Raw genomic sequence first — 18,806 nt, forward strand, 5'->3', positions numbered from 1 at the left:
GTTTGTGGGCTCTGTCTGGAAAGGCAGTCCGTCTTCATGTAGTAAGGACCAGGGGAGGATTTGTGCCGGAACAACACAGAGCTCTGATCTGGCAAAAAATGTCTTTCCGGAGCGGCGTTCCATGTAAGCCTGTGCCCTGAAAAACTGCCCCTGCACCATGGGGTTGTTTGCTTTGTGCAAAGAATGCTCCAGAGTCCCTGCCAAGGAGGCCAATGGCAGTTTGAAATCTCAGACACTGTGTTGGGAATATGCCCCGCCTTGCCGGTCCAATCGCAAACAATGATTGGCTGGTTGCTTCTAATCCTTATGATTGGCCAGAAGCTGAATAGCAGCTTTGGCTGCCAATCATAAGGAGGAACAAGCAGCCAACCATTGTGTTTGTGAAACAGCAGTGCGTCATACTTACCTTCCTTCAGGGTATCCTCTTTTGCCCCGTCCACATCTTGGAGCGCTGAGCCCTTTATGCTTCGTCTTCCATCGAGATTCGAGTCCCTGTTGCTTAATTTAAGAAATAATATTCCTGTGCCCGCTTCCAGCCCAGAATCACCCCCACAAGACCCTCGCAGCCCATGTAACTTGTAATTGTTTATTTATAAAGTGCTTATACACAGGTGGAGTGCTTCAAAGCACTTCCAGACGGGAAGGAATTACAGTAATCTTTCTTAGGCCTTGAAGTTTCCGAATGAACTAAACAGAAAATACTAGCATACTAGGTCTGACTGCTTTTCGACTAGTGAAAGTGCATGAAGTGTTACAGTTGTGACCACGCCCGGGAGGGGACACACAAAAAATGGGGGGTGGAGCAGGACAGACACACTTACAAGTCCTAGTACATTTAGGCCATGCATGTGTACAGACGGAGGTGTGACGAAGGAGGGTGGGGGTTAACAAACACATCCAGTCCAGCAGTGCCCTGGATTAAGTGCAGAGAGGTTGCACCGCTCATGGAGCGTAAGCTGAAGTGCAGTAATGCTGAACACAGTGCAGTGGCCTGGAGGCAAGCGCAACCGACTGGCGGGGGAGCCTGGGACCTGTAAGGCTCTGGAGGTGAACCAGGCAACCAGTCAGCAAAAAATGAACAGAGTTAGGGAGGAAGGAGGGTGGAGAGAAAAAGAATGGTGGTTAGCTGGGGAGAGGGAGAGAGAAGGAGGAGGCGAAGAGGAAAGTCTTGAGGAGTTTCCGGAACGTAAGATGCTCCGGCTCAAGATGGAGAGAGGCAGGGAGGCCAGAGGGAGGCCCTGCAGAGCGTAAGGATCTACCCCCAAATCTCTGTTTGTGAAAGCGGTTCGCCCGCAGAGAGTTGGAGGACAAGCAGAGGACTCTAGAGAGAGAGAGTATTTAGCAAGATAGCATTGTAGATAGTGAGAGCCCCGGCCCCAGAAAGCCTTGTGGATTATGCAGAGGGTCTTGAATTTGATACTTGCAGCCACGGGGAGCCAGTGAAGGGTTTTCAGCACCAGAGAGATGCGATCCCTGGGCTTGAGGCCAAGAATATGTCTCGCAGTTCTGTTCTGGATGAGTTGGATATCCTGCTCGAAACACTGGTTCGCATTTTGGTATGCCTCTGGCAAGGGGGCTGGGGGTGCAGCTGGAAAGAAGGGTCGTTTAAAATGCACAACAAAAATTTGATTGTGTGAGCTTGGCGTGGCAAACGCCTTGATCATTTGTAACTTGCATCTCTCGTGCTGGTTCACGATGCGTGCAGCACTGCCCTTTCACGCGCTGGTGTCACTGGCAGGTAGCGAAAGATGACAAAGGACGCATCTGCGGCTTTCTGAAACTCAGGAAGTGTGGTGAGGCTAGCGAGTGATACATACCATTGACGTTCTGGTAAATCCATCTCTCTTGGCCTACTCATTGCATCCTCTTGCATTCTGGTACTTGTAGTCACGCTATCAAAATGCCACCAAATGGTGCTATATCTTTCTCCAGGCCTCTGCTATGCATGTGAGGAGCGAGTAGGGAGTCCAGTCCTGTCTTTTCAGTTGCAATGAGTGTGCACAGTCCTGCAGTTGCAAAGGAAAAAGCAACACAAGATTAAAAAAACAGTACTCACATGTTATGCAACAGCTTTGAATCTCTAAACCCTGCGTTCAGAGCTGCCAAGTGGCCTTATCATGTGTTCTGGATTTTCTTTTCTTAGAGCAAGTACTGTGTCCTATCAATACTGCAGAGCACAACTTCCACTATTTGCTCAAAAGGGGTCCTTGCTGAATCACTATAAGACCTGGTTGAAATTGTGAACATTCTTATGTTCCCATAATGCTCTTTGCTTTTATGCAAATAACCAGAATTGGGTTGTATGAAGAGATATGACATGATATGATGTTGCATTTATAACGCGCCTGTACACAAGTGTTTCTAGGCACGACAAGACAAGGAGGGGGATACAAAGGGAGGACAAAATAACGATTTTACAAGGCCGTGTATCATTTAAATGGTGCAAGTGCGGGGAAGAGGGAAGGTGAGAAGTGCCAGTGGGAAGGGGAAAGTGCATTTAACTCACAAGTGCAGACAGTAGGTGGCTCATAAGTGCAGAGAGAAGGGACTGTAGGATTGCAGATACAGACACTTAAGTGCTGGGGAGCCCGGAGGCAGTGTGGGGACAACTGGACATGCAGGAGCCTGAGCCCGAGTTCAGATGGTGATCAGTGCATGGAGCAGTCAGGTGCATCGGCAGGGGCAAGGAAGAGAGAAAGCGGAAGCAAAAAGAAAGGTCTTGAGTTGCTTTCGGAACCGAAGGTGGTTCTGCTCAAGTTTAAGAGAGGCAAGGAGGCTGTTCCAGAGGGAGTCCCCAGCTGAGACAATAGATCTTCCCCCAACTCTCTGCTTGGAGAAGCGTCTGACCCTCAGAGAGTTGGAGGTGGATGACCGGAGAGCTTGAGAAAGAAGAGGTTTTGGAAGAGAAAGTTGTAGGCCCCAGAAAGCCTTGTGGATGATGCAGAGGGTCTTGAACTTGGTTCTTAAAGCCCAGGGGAGCCAAGGTGAGCCAGTGAAGAGATTTCAGAGCTGGGGAGATACGATCCCTGGGCTTGAGGCCAAGGACAAGTCTTGCAGTCCTGTTCTGGATAAGTTGTAAAGGGTGAAGAGTAGAGGCAGGAAGATTTAGAAAGAGGTTGTTGCAATAATTCAGCATAGAGGGACCAGAGCCCTGGAGACAGTGAGCTTCTGGGATAAGTGAGAAAAGGAAGAATACCTCTGAGGAGGTGCAGCTGATATTTTGACTTCTTAGAGATATCAGAGATGTGAGGAGAGAAGGGGAGGGCGGAGTCAAAGATGATACCAAGGTTATTAGCCTCACAGGAAGGAGGAGGAAGAGGGCCCAGAATGAGCAGCCAGAGAAAGAGAGAGAGAGAGGAAAGGAGGGAGCGTGTGTCCCAATGAGAAGGATCTCAGTCTTACTGGCATTAAGGCAGAGATCATTGGCAGCACACCATTCCTGAATTGTGGCCAGACAGTCTGGTATGAGAGAAGAAGCAGAGGTGGCTGAGGGGAGACTGAAAGAGAGCTGAGTGTCATGCGCATTACATTGAACATTGGAGCAGAAAGTAGTGATTCAGTGGGCAAGAGGTGCCAGGTAGTGGTTGAAGTGCCAGGGAGAGAGGTTAGACCCCTGGCGAACATCACTAGTAGAGAGATAGAAAAGAGGAAAGACTCCAGTTGGACCTGTGGTCGGTGAGAAAGGAGGTCAACCAGGCCAGGACCTGATCAGTAATACCAAGGTTGTTGTAGAGGTGATTGAGCAGGATTGCATGGTTCACTGTGTCAAAAGCAGAGAATAGATCGAGGAGAATGAGAACAGAAGGGAGATTAGAGTCAAGACTGGAGAGCAAGTCTTCACAGGTGTTCAGAAGAGCAGTTTCAGTGCTTCTGGCAGCTCTGAAGCCAGACCGGTGGTCATGGAGGCAACCAACAGATTCAGTATGTAGATTAAGCTGGGAGATGGGCAGCTTTTCCAAGAGTTTGCCCAGGAAAGGAGTGATGGAGATCGTGTGATAGTTAGCCAGAGAGGAAGGATCGTCTGAGGGCTTCTTTACAAGGGGGGCACAAGACAGTGCTTAAGGGGGAGGGTAAAGTTCTAGTGGCAAAGGAGTGATTGCAGAAATCGGCCAAGGCTGGAGCAATGTTGTCAATGGGGTCCTTGATGGTTCTGGATGAGCAAGGGAGCACCTGCTTTGACGATTTCTTCATAGATTGGACTTGTCTAGAAACATTGTTAGGGGTGAACAGGGGAAATGAGGAGAAAGCAGGAGGAGAGGCGACCTCAGACAGGCCAGGAGTCGTAGAGGAGGAGGAAGAGAGGGTGGACAGGATGTCCTAAATTGTAGTAGTGAAATGAGAGGCCAAGGCCGTGCAGAGGGACTGGGAGGGAACAGGAGAGGTAGAGACTGCAGCAGGGTTGGCCAGCTCCTTGCAGATTTTGAAAAGTTCTGCCGAGTTGTTAGATGCCGCAGAGTTGCAGGCTTGGATATAGGCTCTATCTGTAGAGAGAAGAGAGAGTCTGTACTGACTTTGGAGCAGACGGCAGGCGAGTTTGTCAGGCGGTGCGCCCAATGCCCTCTACTTCCTCTCCAAAACACTAGACTTGCGTTTAAGAGCGGCGAGAACAGAATCATACCAAGAGTTGCACTTGGATTTGGGCTTCAAGCGGATTCTCATGACAGGGGCAATTCCATCCAGAGTGTTATAGATAGAGAGATGAAGGTTAGAGAGGGCTGTGTCAGGGTGCGAGTCAGCCAAAGGTGCAGGAGGAGGAGAGAAAGTAGCGGCAAAAGTCTCAATTGACACACGCTTCATGGATTGGATGACCGAGAAGGTAGGTGGCAGTGCTGGAGTCGGCTGACGTGCGGGAAGAGAGAGAGAGGTGGGAAGAAAGGAGAAAGTGATCACTCCAAGAGAGAGGATTGGTGGGAGAGTTAGAGAAGGGGTGGTCTGAGGATATCAGAACATCCAGGGTGTGCTCTGCAGAGTGAGTCGTGCCATGTTGCCTATATGTTAGGAACCAGAAATTGAGACACATGCAGTACTAATGAGGATGCCTGTACTGAAGAGAATCCTGGAAACAAGGTATCCATTGAGAAAACCCTATATGTATTCACGAAGAAATAATGGCCTTTTGGACAAAGTTCCAGATGAAGTGCGAAAATGAGTGAAAAAGAAGACTGGTGACGTCATGTGGAGCAGAGCTGACGCACCCAGAAAAGATGCACGAGGTAAAAGAAGATAGACATTCTATAAGATCTGAAGAGGAGGTGGTAAAGATGAGCAACATTTCGGGTCCGAGATGAAGATGCTCATGCTACAGAAAATGCTAAATTAGTTTACACTTGTACAGACGCAGCAATGCAAGTAGACAAAGTAATTTTAAGGCTGGCTACGTAGTGAATAGATGCGGGATGCGCCAATGTATAGTACATAGGAATGTATAGAACCTGGATGTTCCATGATGCACTTTAAGCAAGGCTTGAAATCCCGTGATTGAGTTTTTCAGTGTGGCGCAGTTGGAAAATAACTGATGTCGGAGGAGAAATACAAGAAAGGCTTGCAGACCTGGTTTGGCATGCAGAGTTAAACACAAGAAGGACCTTTCCTAAAAGAAACGGCGAAAAAAGTTGACCGGAGTCTATTTTTACAGATAGGTCTTGGGCACCATATTGAAAAACATGGCTCACTCGATTTTTAGCTACCAGTGTTTGCGGTCAGGAAAAATCATGGTAGTTTGTTCTAAACCACTGCCACCAGCCATTTCAAGAGGGAAAGGGTAACATTTGACTGTTACATGAGTGTTTCGACTCAGGGGATGCTAGGCAACCCCTCCAGCACTCTATAGGAAGATAGTGTGTGCTGGGTCTGTACATTTTAAGAGACTAGTAAAGTCAATTTAACTTTACATGCTCTGGGAGACAGTAGCCAGTCCCAGAGAAGGTATTTAAACCTTGGGAAGTCTGAAAGACATCCCTGTACCACTGCACTGAAGGTGCTGTGTGACACACAAGAAAAATATGATGCCTATGGAGTTGTTTTAAAACTCCATATCCAAAGAACACAAAAGTAAAACACACATCAAAATAAATGAAAGAGTGGGAAAAAAGGCTCACACTATTTCCAGGTAAAAATTAAAATCCTAGAAATCCAGCAAGGTCGCTGGGGGTTTCAAAAGGTAAGGGAAATTAGCACATTCTTGAGAATTCTCCCTAACTCTAAATATGAAGAGGGAAAATCTGAGTGTCCCTACCCTCCTGATGGGGCCCCTAACCGGAAGAAGCACTCCCGACAGAACAACTATCGACAATCGGAGATTGCACCCATTCCCACTGCTCCCAACGCAAGCTCACATCGCGACAGACCTCCAGCCATCCGCCCCATCAACCCCACCATGGCAAGAGCCTTAGTCAAGAACATCTGCGTACAGTTCTATGAGCTAGAGGACAGTGACACACATCCTGTCTGCATGTTTATTATTTTTCATATAGGCCACTATCGCACCGCAGAAACGCAAGATGCCAGAAGAGCTTGTGTATATGCTTGCAGATGCTTCTCTCTATTTACTCTGGATAGACGCGGGCACACAAGGGACCTGATCACCCATTGCATACGCTTAACCCTTGAATAATCATATTGGAAGAATAACCAGAAATTAGGTAGGCCTCAGAGCATTCCATTACACTAAAACTCCCTTTACAGAGACTTCGAAGCTGCAAGATGCTGAGCGAGCAGAATCGCCCTGGCAGGCACTGCCACCGCCAAGGCCATAATGTTGAATGTCATAAAGTGACATTCCTCATCCACGGTGCCACGATGACCCCAGCTACAGGACAGGACACCTCAAGCTAAAATACAAATCAAATCGAAATAATTTGACTTTCCTAGCGGTCCCCTCACACATGATCCGGCCGACCTGACAAGATGCCAAGACCTGGAAGCTGGGAAGAGGCAGCCATCACACGTCTGAGACTGAACCTTGCCACATAATTGCAACATTTCATCTACAAAATACGCTGGGACTGGACTGTTCTCATGGCATTAGCAAAGACCTCATTGTTACACACCGACACATACGTCACATCTTGTTGATACACATTGTACGAGAGCAGGGGTCTCGCGGGCTGGGAACAACGTTGGTCATAGGCTTGGGGTCCCGCAGCCTGACCAATCAGTAAACTGGGGGACAGAGGCTGGTGGTCGGAATCTCCAGCCAATCATCAGGGGTTCTAATGTAACAATTGTCAGGTAGCAATTTTTAGGGATGAACGAAGCATACCACCGGACAGAATGCCCACCAATATCAAGGCACCCCATACGTTTCTATACTGGACCTACCCGGGGTGGCGTTAGGTTCGGGGAAGGATTTTGGTAAGTGATGACAATTGTGATGCCACAAGTGTACAAAAAGGGCCTGTGAGCCTGAAATTGGCGAGTCGTGCTCGGATGAAACTTGATGCCTTGTTTGTTGTCCCTGCTAGTTTGATATAATAAAATGGCAATTAACCTTTGCTCCTTTTGTGGACCTAGACTTCTTTGGGACATTGGAGGGAGTTAGGGCCCTCTGTGAGCTGGAAGTCCACGGACCCTAGGTACGGCTCTGCCGACCCCAGAATCTCCCCTAACAAGTTTGAGGCACTGCTGAGATGCGCTCCTGAGGCCCCGGCAAGACCGCTTGCGACGTCAGCTCGGCAAGGTGCGCCCCACTCCACCAATGGATCTTGGAGGACTACAGGACCCTTGCATAACTGCAACACCACCGGACAGTGCAACCGGAGATTGGCCGCCGGGAGCCGACTAGTGGGACCTGCAGACATGCACCTAAATGTAAGTGTGATCTGCACAACGAGCAACCAAAATATTGTGTGGGTGGGGGAGGATATGTGTGGAGCGTGGTATCACATTATCATAATGTTCAGAACCAAGGTGGTGATTGGCATGTGTATAAGTAAAGGGAACGGAGCAGAGGTAGTCCCTTCTTGTGCAGACTAGCATCTTGGGGGCGGGACAGTGGGTCCCCAGGAAACGGAAAGGTTGTTACGCTGGCAGGTCTGGACAGTGAACACATGTGTGCGGGGAGAATATGGCTTTCCTATAAATCGACGTCGTTCGGTGAATAGATGTGGTTTTCCTATTAATTGAGTGTTTTAGCTCGGTCAATGGACGGTCTTCCTATTAATTGAGTGGTTTAGCTCGGTCAATAGATGTCTAATTCCCGTATAAGTATAAGTTAGCTGTGACTATCTTAAGATTTTGGAAGATAGGTGACTGGTTAGGGTTCCGGTATAGGAAGCGTATCACACATTAGGCGTGCAGTACACCTATAAAAAGAAGAAGAGGTGGTTGATGATGTATACTCCACTTCGGGGGAGGTGGGAAGACAGCTGTGGGGATTTTGGATGTAAAATTAAAAGGGTGGGGTATGTGTATGATATTTGTACGAAGTATTAGCGTGAAGAATTAGCTTGGTGACGTCACCCATAGGCCATTGCATAGGATATTGCTTGATTAGCAGGTGCAGCGCTCCCAACTCGGCGCTCAAATTACAGACCACTGGATTAATGCCAGCGCAGATAGCTCTGGCGTGATCGAGGGGTGTGCCGAGCGGTAGCAGCTCAGTAAAGGCGGGCGGTACGAAGGTACGCCGGACTGGTGATCGTTTGCACGGGCCGGACACATTGAAGGGGCTTGCCGGGTGGCGACAATGCCCATGAAAGTGTATTATATCGCATAAGGTAGACGGTCGCAAGGGGCCATAGGCTTGCCAGACAGCGACAACTCCTTTAAAAAACAGGGCAGTATGAGAGTACACCTTGCAAGACGGGTGGCTGTTAAAAGCCACACGTAGCACTAATTGGTACGAGAGAGGTACGAGAGTACGCCTCGCAAGACTGGTGGCTGTTAAAAGCCACACGTAGCACATATTGAACCTTGAACTGTATAACAAAACATTTTTTCATCCTTGTTCTAACAGCGGAAAATCGAAACCCTCAATTTGAGGCCAAGTAAAACACACTAGTGAAAGACACGATCACGGGGCGGGGGAGGAGCATCATACGAGGTGCCCGGGATGGTACTAACCCCAATCCAATATATTTGCAATACATTGCCTAACTATCGAGATAAAATGGTGAAGTATAGTGTAGAATGGACTAAGGGTACAGAAGGGAAAGCATCCATACAACGCCCGCCTAACGGCAGTTTCTCAAGGGATGCTTTGCAGTCACTACTCACATACATACATAACACATACAAGGGAAAGTAATTAGCAAGCCGCCTGGAAATATTTGAACTGTGGAGAATGTTCCAGGGGCATTACCATGAAATCTTAAACTTACATGAGGCAACGAAGGAGGGAGGGGTCACATGCGCCCCTCCTGCTGCACTTCCCAGCATCGCCTCGGATGATGCGGATGAGGAGGAGGAACAGGGATTATACCCCATTAGGGAACTAAAAGAAGCTACAGAACCTTGAGAATTAACTGCAGCGGAAGGTTACTCAAACCGCACATACGAACCAGCCCCGTACACCCCAAAGACACATACCACACGGGTAGAAGTAGGTAACCCAGATGTCAAAGAAGAAGGGCTGAGATAAGCGAAGAGCGAATTCACAGGGATAGGCCCAGATGAGTGGATAGCGGCGCAAGTGCTATTAAAATTACAAGGAACCACCACGGGAGAAACAGAAGGGGCAACGGAAGCAATAAAGGAGTTAGAGTTGGGGAAAGGATGTAAGAGCATACAGATGAACAACACGGAAAAGGAGCAATTACGGGAGGAGGAGTAGGCAAAGCTGGAAGCGAGGATTGCAGAGCTAAAGGAGAAGAGGAACACGTTAGTGAACCAGTTAGAACAGAAGGAACGAGAATGCGAGGCACAGATAGCATTAGAAAGACGGGAAAGGGAGGAGTGCGACAGGAGGGAAAGGGAGGAGTTGCTGGAGAAATAACAAAGAGAGGTGATGGGGAGGATAACAACGGGAGGTTCGGGTAAGGTAAGTACGGAAGCAAAGGGGAACAGAGCGCAAGAGAAAGAAAGGATTGAGGCTGAACGAGAAATGGTATTCTGGAGAAGGAAGATATTGCTGGACAGCTCCCGGAAATACGAGGAAAGCAGGCTGAAGGAGTTAAGGTTAGCAGTGACAGAGGAAGTGCGAAGTAAGTGAGAAGAGGACGAGGAAGCACTACGGAGGATACACAAAGAAGTAATGGAAGAAATAAATAGGACACGAGCGGGGCGGAAGACAGTGAAGAACATCAGCCTAGACGGATACTGACGAGACATACAGGTAGTAGCCTGGGAACAGCTGGAGTGCCCCAGACAGGATCTGTAAAACAGAGCGCAAGAGGAAAAGAAGATGTGGAAGTGGCAAACTTTACAAACATTGATCTTGAAAGCGTAACAGTGCGGAACCCAATACCATGCAAACTAACATTCCCGGATGGGTTTTGCAGTGAGAAAGACAAAGATAGCAATATTGTAGGTAAGGAAGGGTTAAGTAAATTGTACATTACACAAACAGGCACAGGAATGTCATGGGAGTGTAGAACTCAAGATGAAAAGAACGGGGGATGATACACTGACACAACTACAGGGGACGCGACAGCAACAGTGGCACCAGAAACATCCTACATACATAGGCTCCGAGACCTCCCAGGGCGCAGAAGAGATGGGATAGCAGTAACATCCAGCACGGGACACACGTGCCAATGGGGCGGGCACACATGGCCCCAAGAAGCATCAACACGCACAAGAAATATCACAGACATCCAAGCACAAACAACACCCACAGGGAATATCACACACATTGAAGAATCACGCACAACACCTACTATAAATATCACAGACATTGGAGTTCAAGTGGCAGATGAGAGAGCCCCAATACAGATACGACAGTACAGACAAATGCCAGAGGAAAGGGCTGAATATTCACAGAGGCCATTATTAGAGAGAGGGTGGATCAAGCCACAGTACATACACTGGAAACACGCATACAGTGAAAAAGTTAAGAATAGATTGCCATCACTGAGTGGAGGGGCAGGGAAGTGGATATACGAAATGGAAAAACAGACAGTGGGGCACAGATTGGCAGTGGGGGATGTAAAGGGGCTACTGGTATCAATATTGGGTGATGCAGGAGATGACATATGGAAGAGAGCGGGGTTCCAAGGGGTAACGACACAAAACACTACACATGATGGATCCCTATTTGAGAACTGTAGGCACACCGTGTGGCAAGCACTCAGGGTGCAATACCCTGACACATCAGACATAGGGGCAATCATGCCACACAAGATGCGTGACGATGAGGATCCCGTCAGCTACATTCAAGAGATTCAAGAGCTTTGGTGCCTTGAAACTAGAGAGCCGTGGGACAAAACATTGGCTATCTTTATCACATCTTGATACAAGGGTTGACTGAATCTGTACAGAGGCAACTCAAGAAATTGGTGAGAATGGAGGCCAAAGCCTGGTCAGAAATACAACTAACTATAGTACATCATTGTAGGTTATGGCAGGAAAAGATTAAACAGAAGGCGGAGGATAGAAAGGCGGATGAGGCTAAATTAGTTCAAAAGAAATTGTCAAAATACACCCTAGAGGGAGCATTAATAACAAACCCCGCACCGCCAACTCAGACAGCAGTGTCCCAACCCCAACAGCTACCGCAACCACAGATACAACAACAAATACCACAAACACAACTACAACAACTGTAGAGGAGGTCCCAGACATGGCCTGCACCCCTTCTCCTCATTTTCGAGGTGTCAGGAGCATACTCGCCAAGGTATGTGACGTATGAAGAGCAAATGAACCTACAAAGAGCTGCACTGGGACTCGGCCCAGTATACATCCGAAGATCCATACTGGTTGAAGCACCTATAACCAGACAACCCTGGGCAGCACGGTACCCTATTAGACAGCCATACCAGCCGCTGATACGAAATGAGGAGTACCTACACACGGTCCACGAAGAGACCCCAAAAGCCTTAATGGAAGGCCAGTGGAAATGACACAAGGGCCTGAACAGATCCATGAATAAACAAAAGCAGCTATCAAAGATAACACGCCAGTGCGAGTAACTACGAAATTGAATGGAATAGGCACAGAGAGGAGACGATGTTACAACGTGAGGAAACAGTGTTACGAGACAAGATGGAAGCAACCGTCCAGTTAAACGTGTGTAAAAAGGCTTGAAACGCATAGGTGCTAAGAAATCGATATTGCTTGCAATGCTTAGTAGAAGATAGAGCGGCAAGCGCCAACCGTATATCTACCTCAATAAGGCACATTATACAAGTGCGACTATTTTGTAAAAGCAGAAAGGTACCCAGGCGGCCAGAGGCCTGACAGGCCAAGTTTCGAAACCCAGCCAAAGACAAGAAAAGGAGCGGAATCGAAACTCAGCAAAGAGCGGCTCATGCCTAGGAAATCGAGTTCAACCAGAGAAGGGGAGGAGAGCGTCAGCTCACAAGACTCCAACTTCAGAGCATACCAGCCTACCTCATGAAGGTCAAGGTAAGGGGGCTTCATGCAGGTGGCTAGTCCAACACAGAATTAAATGCACTAAAAGCTGGAAACTGAAGCAGATTCAGGGTGAACCAACACATGACCAGCCAGGCGCGAAGAAGTGCCATCGCCTGATGTCATCCAGGACCCGAGGATGCCATAACTTTTCCCGATAAGAGACTACAGTTTCGAGGCCATCCTTAGCCAACTAATTGACACGTCGCCCTAAAACACTGATTGATGGAAGGGAGGCAGGGTAAAACTTGGGGCACCAGGCACAGGGGTGTCCATTCTGCATGCTGCTAATTAAAAGTGGAAATTTATGTCTAGGTGTGCAACCTGCCCAATCACAATGGACCAAGTTATCTGGAGTCCTATAGATATTGTAACCAATAGGACGTCGTAGTTGTAGTGACATCTACCACGCGTGATGTAGAGGGATGGGCGTAGACGCCCACCCGATAAGAGTTATCCAATCCGCATACCCTATTATCATATACAGATATTACACCCATACTTAAGTTACCTTTCCTAACCAATTATATTGCATGTCGAGTTTTGTAAAGTTAGATGTCAATGATGACAAACATTGCCTATAAGAATCTCTGTTCAATTGAAGTTCATGGAAGTCGGAGTGAGACAGGTGATCGCACTACAGCTGATTCCCATTTGTTTCCCTGTTTGATGTATGTATCATTAAACGGACTTCCCTGTGCCAAACTATTGAGTCCTCGTTATTGAGTCGTGTCGGAGTAAGTGAATCGTGCACCCCCTGTCCTCATATGGTGCAGCTATCTTGTCTTACAAGTTCTAGAGGGTGAGTGCTGACCAATGGGCCCGCCAGCGGATTCCTCTCCTCGAGAACACAATTGCCACAGCAGTTGCCACAATACAACACAGCACAACAGTACCAACCACAGATGAAGGGGGATACATGAGTATGGGCGGGTACCAACAGAACTTTAGAGGAAGAGGAATAGGGGGCAGGGATTTGGGCCACCAGCACACTATCCAGGAGGAGGGTTCCGGGGTTACCCATAACAGGGATGGCAAGGCCAAGGGGACGGAGGAGGAGGGTTTCCATGGCAAGCACAAGAACTGCCCCATTGTTGGACATGCGGACTAGTAGGTCACATCTCCAGCACGTGCAGATACAGAAGAGCAGAACAAGGGTGGGGTCAACACGTGCTGCAAAGCAACCAAGAGGGACAGAATGGGTATTACCAGCAGGCAGGACAACAACCCATGGTCCAACAGCAAGGCAACAACCACAATATCAACAAGTACAAGGGACACAGCTGCCCCAACAACAGCAACAAACACAACACATTCAGATAGTACAACAACTGACACAATTACAGGATGACATGCAACAGCCAATGGACACAACAGCGGTAGTACCGGTAACAAGAATGGGAGCGGTGACTGTAATGGGACACAACCCTTATATCGGCAACGGACAATCACTGTACTAACAATAGGACAGCCCACAGACTACCTTATTGTGTCCCATCCTATCAGTAACACCTAACCCTGCGGAGGAATCTCGCATAAAGGTGGCAATAGGGGACAAGATGTTTTCCTTTTTGGTTGATACGGGGGCCACAAGGTCATGCATACGGAAAGAGAATTACACGTTGTCAGGCGATGCCATGAACACTCAAGGATTTTCTGGGGATCGAAAAGTGGTTCCATTTACTGATAACAACTCCCTATCTATTGGGGATCACGACATATCACTACCCTTACTATACTCCAAACAGGCACACATAAATATTTTAGGACGTGACATAATGAGCCGATTGAACATGACCATCTCCTTCACAGAAAAGGGTATAGTGTGCTCCACACCAGGCATACACATGCTCACGGCAAGACAGATACTCCAGGCATATAGCGTAAAGAGTGTGCAGAGGGGGGAGCCTGTAGAACCGAAAGTTTTTCAATACGGGACAGACATTGCAATTGCATGGTTACAAGGAATAGCAGGGAAAGTATGGAAGAGACCAGGTGAGTACCTTTTCAGGCCATAGAGGCCCCCAGATGAGAAAGAAGGAGCTTTCGTGTCAATAGATATTGAAGGAATAATGGCACGGGTTGATTGGGTTGCAGGGCACTCCCTAGACAATGAAGGGAAGGCCTGGAAGGCAGTAATAGCGCTAGCAGAAGGGTGTAGATTGACTCAAGTATCTGATGAGGAACTCTTCTCACAAGAAAAAGGAACGAGTGAGATGATGCTGGGAATGAGTGTGTATGTGTGGATACGGCTAACACACAGAGAAGTGGCCAGAAAATGGCAATGGCACTAGAAGGACCACTCCCAGCACCACCCTCATTCTGCGAGGAGGACTTAGTGAAGGTACCATCTTCCTTATGGACAACAAGCCCCTACATTTGGGGTGTATCAAAAGCATTGGGCGAGTAAACATAAAACTGAAGAAAGGAGCAATTTTGCCCAGAGTTAGAAAATACCCACTGTCAAAAGAAGCAACACTGCTGTGTACCCCAACCACAAGGCAAACAGAGATTCATGGTGTTTAATGCAAGATTTGAGACCCCTAAACCACATTGTCAAAGCAGAATACCCAGTAGCAGCTAACCCAGCTACAATACTTTGCGGCATTCCAGCAGAGGCTACATGGTTCACCGTGATTGACCTCAAAAATGTCTTTTTCTCGATACCATTGCACCCAGATTCCCAAGACTTAACAAGTTTCATGTATCGCAGTACAAATTGGAAGCCCACAGGATACTGTGAGTCCCCATCAATTTTCAATAGAGTGATCCACATGCACCTAGGGAATATAGAGACAGAAAGTACAATTTTGCAATCTGTGGATGACATCCTCATCTTCAGCACAACAGAAGACGACTCCATCAACGTGCTCACAGTACTAGCAGAAAAAGGATACAAGGTAGAAAAGGCAAAATTGCAATATTGTCAGGAAGAGGTTCTATACATAGGGCAAATGATATCTCAAAAGGGCAGACACATAGCTCCACAGAGGGCACAGACAATACTAAACACAGCACAACCACAGACATTATGAGAATTACAACAGTTCCTTGGCCTGTGCAACTACTGCAGGGCATGGGTGTTTGATTACAGTACATACACAGGTCCCTTACTCATAGCCCTGAAGGGCTCACAAAGGGGACAGAAGGCACTGAATTGGACACGGGAAATGACAGATGCATTTAATGAATTAAAAGAGGCGATATCAACAGCACCGGTCTACCCCTAACTATAAAAAGGAGTTTTATATATTCTCACACTCGGATGGGGTGGCAATGAAAGTGGTACTAACACAAAGAACAAGCATGGGCCACAAACCAATTGCATACTACAGCGGTCAGTTAGACCCAGTAATGACAGGACATTCCCCGTGCGAACAACACTTGGCTGCTGCAGCTTTTGCTGTAGAAAAAGCATCCTCAATAACAATGGGATATTGAACAACACTTTATGTGGAGCACGCTCTTTTTGCAATTCTACACAAGCCAAAAAGCACCCTGACTACACAAAGAGCAACAGGCTGTGAAATGATCCTCTCCCGACCAGAACTAAAAATAGTAAGGTGCAAAAACGTTAACCCAGCACAATTCCTAGCAGAAGAAGTAGGAGAGAGAGAATATGTCCATGACTGTACAAAAGATATTTAAATAAACTCAGAAACACGTAAAGTAGAAAAGGATGCACTTGAGGGGGGAGACGTACTATACATTGACGGGTCCTCAACAATTGACCAAGGTGATGGGGTGAGAAGAACGGGGGCAGCGTTGGTAAGATTAAGAGAAGACTGGACAAGCGAGACAGTAAGATGTGTTAGGTTGCCACACCAGTATTCAGCGCAAGCAGCTGAATTAGTAGCCCTGATAATAGCCCTCAGAGAGAGTGAAGGGAAATGGGTCACTATCTATTCAGATAGTGCCTACGTAACATCAACAGTGAATTCTGGTCTAGCAAGATGGTTAAGGAGAGGGTTCAGATGGGCAGATGGCACACCAGTACAGCACGCACTCCTCCTAGGGGAACTAATTGAGGTTGTAACATACCCAATACAACTCGTATTAGTAAAGTGCCAAGCACACACTAATGGGGAGGACCCAATATCAAAAGGAAATGAAGCAGACGATTTTTATGCAAAACACGCATCATATTTTGGGGAGCTATGGGACCTCCAAGAAAAACAAAAAGAGAGGGGAGGAGCAAGACAGATGCTAATGAAGTAAGGTTATAACCATTTACCAGAAACTCAAATAATGGAAATACAGGCAGCCGCATCAATGACAGAAAAAAAATCTCTGGGTAAAAAGAGGGTGCTCAATGTACCTTGTGGAAACAAAATAAAACAGGAAAGGTAGTGATGCCTCTCGCATTATTACAAACAGCATTAACACAATTACATCATCCTGCACATACTGGGAAGGAAGTGATAGCGGCACGAATAGTAGAATCATGGCTTTGTCCTGAATTAAATGCCCACATAGCGAATTTCATTAGTAATTGCCTCACCTGCCAGCAATTTATGGCTAGACATACACTTAAGGTGATCAAAGGTATACTACCACGACCGGAGGGTCCCTTTCTGCACCTCCACATCAACTACACCACCATCCAAGATGCCTTGGCCACTAAAATTAAACTATTACAAAACAAAATTATCTCCAAAAGAAACCTCTTGTCCGACAAACACTCCACGGCCAACCAGATCTCCACGATTATAGAAAATACCGCCCCCCTCTTCAACTTCACACCAGTCTCTCATGATACAGTACTTAATACTATAGCCAAACTTAAAGCATCCAACTGCAAAGGAGATAACTTTCCAGCACACCTAATTAAACTCTGTGCCCCCACTCTCACGCCTATAATCACTAACTTTGTAAACACCTCCTTCTCCACAAATCAGGTCCCAGTCAGCATTAAAGCGGCTTGGGTCACCCCTCTACTAAAGAAGCCCACACTAGACCCACTAGTGCCCACAAACTACCGGCCCATAACGACTGTCCCATTCTTACTTAAAATCATTGATAAAATAGCCTACAACCAACTACAAACTCACCTAGAACAACATAACCTGGTAGGAGCCAGACAATCAGGCTTTAGGCCTAATCACAGCACTGAGACAGCCCTCCTGGATCTTAAAATCCAAATAGACTCTATTAGAGATTCAGGCAAACTAGCCACACTACTGCTACTGGACCTATCAGCAGCATTCGACTTGGTAGATCATGACAAACTATACAACACTCTAAAAAAAGATTTTAATCTTTCCAACAACGCCACACACTGGATCAAATCCTTTCTCACTGACCGTACATCCAGAGTTGCCATTGGAAACTTTGCAGCGGACCCCATAATAGTACCCATTGGAGTCCCCCAGGGATCCTGCCTCTCCTCCACCCTCTATAATGTATACACTAAACTCTTATTCTCAGCCTTAGATGATATGGGTGTCATTTACATCAACTTCGCAGACGACACCCAGATCCTCATCCCTATCTCAGGCGACTACACCCAAGACACCCTTACCATTAATAAAGTTTACTCCATAATCCAAAACTGGATGGCCCTGAACAGTCTCTGCCTAAATGATGACAAAACGGAGGTCCTCATTGTGGGCTCCTAAAAAAGAATAAGCACCCTCCACCCGGACTACTCTCACATTAATATCGACGGTACCCGGATCCCAGTACTTAAACAAGTCCAAACGTTAGGTGTCTACATTGACGCCAACCTGTCCATGCATAAACAAATAGCAGCCCTTTCCTCGTCCAAAGACTACACAGCAAAATTTATTGCACTCAGTCGCCAATTTCTCACCCCTGTAAATTGCATCACCCTGGCTAGAGCCCTAATCCTAACAAAACTAGATTACTGTAACGTCCTCTTCCTAGGAACTTCCAAAACCAATTTAAACAAAATCCAATTACTACAGAATAAAGCCCTCAGAGCGGCTTTAGGGATAAAGAAATCTGAACATATATCCAGCACTAGAAGAGAAAACCACTGGCTGCCAATTGAAACAAGGATCATATTCAAAACCCTTAGTATCGTCTACAAATGTACCACCAACAAAGCGGCCAGCTACCTCAACAACTCCATTAAAAAAAAAATGTCATGTAGGTCGCTGAGATCTAATAATCTGGCCCTCTTAGAAGTTCCTCAATACAAATACAGCAGAGCAGGAGGAAGTAGTTTCAAAGTTCTAGCCCCTTCGCACTGGAACGCACTACCTCTGAGTATCAAAAACGAGGATTCCTTACGAAAATTCAAAAAAGCATTGAAAACCTGGTTATTCAATAAA

The sequence above is a fragment of the Ambystoma mexicanum genome, chromosome 5p, assembly GCF_040938575.1.
Source record: "Ambystoma mexicanum isolate Mex_15411 chromosome 5p, UKY_AmexF1_1, whole genome shotgun sequence".
Taxonomy (NCBI): domain Eukaryota; kingdom Metazoa; phylum Chordata; class Amphibia; order Caudata; family Ambystomatidae; genus Ambystoma; species Ambystoma mexicanum.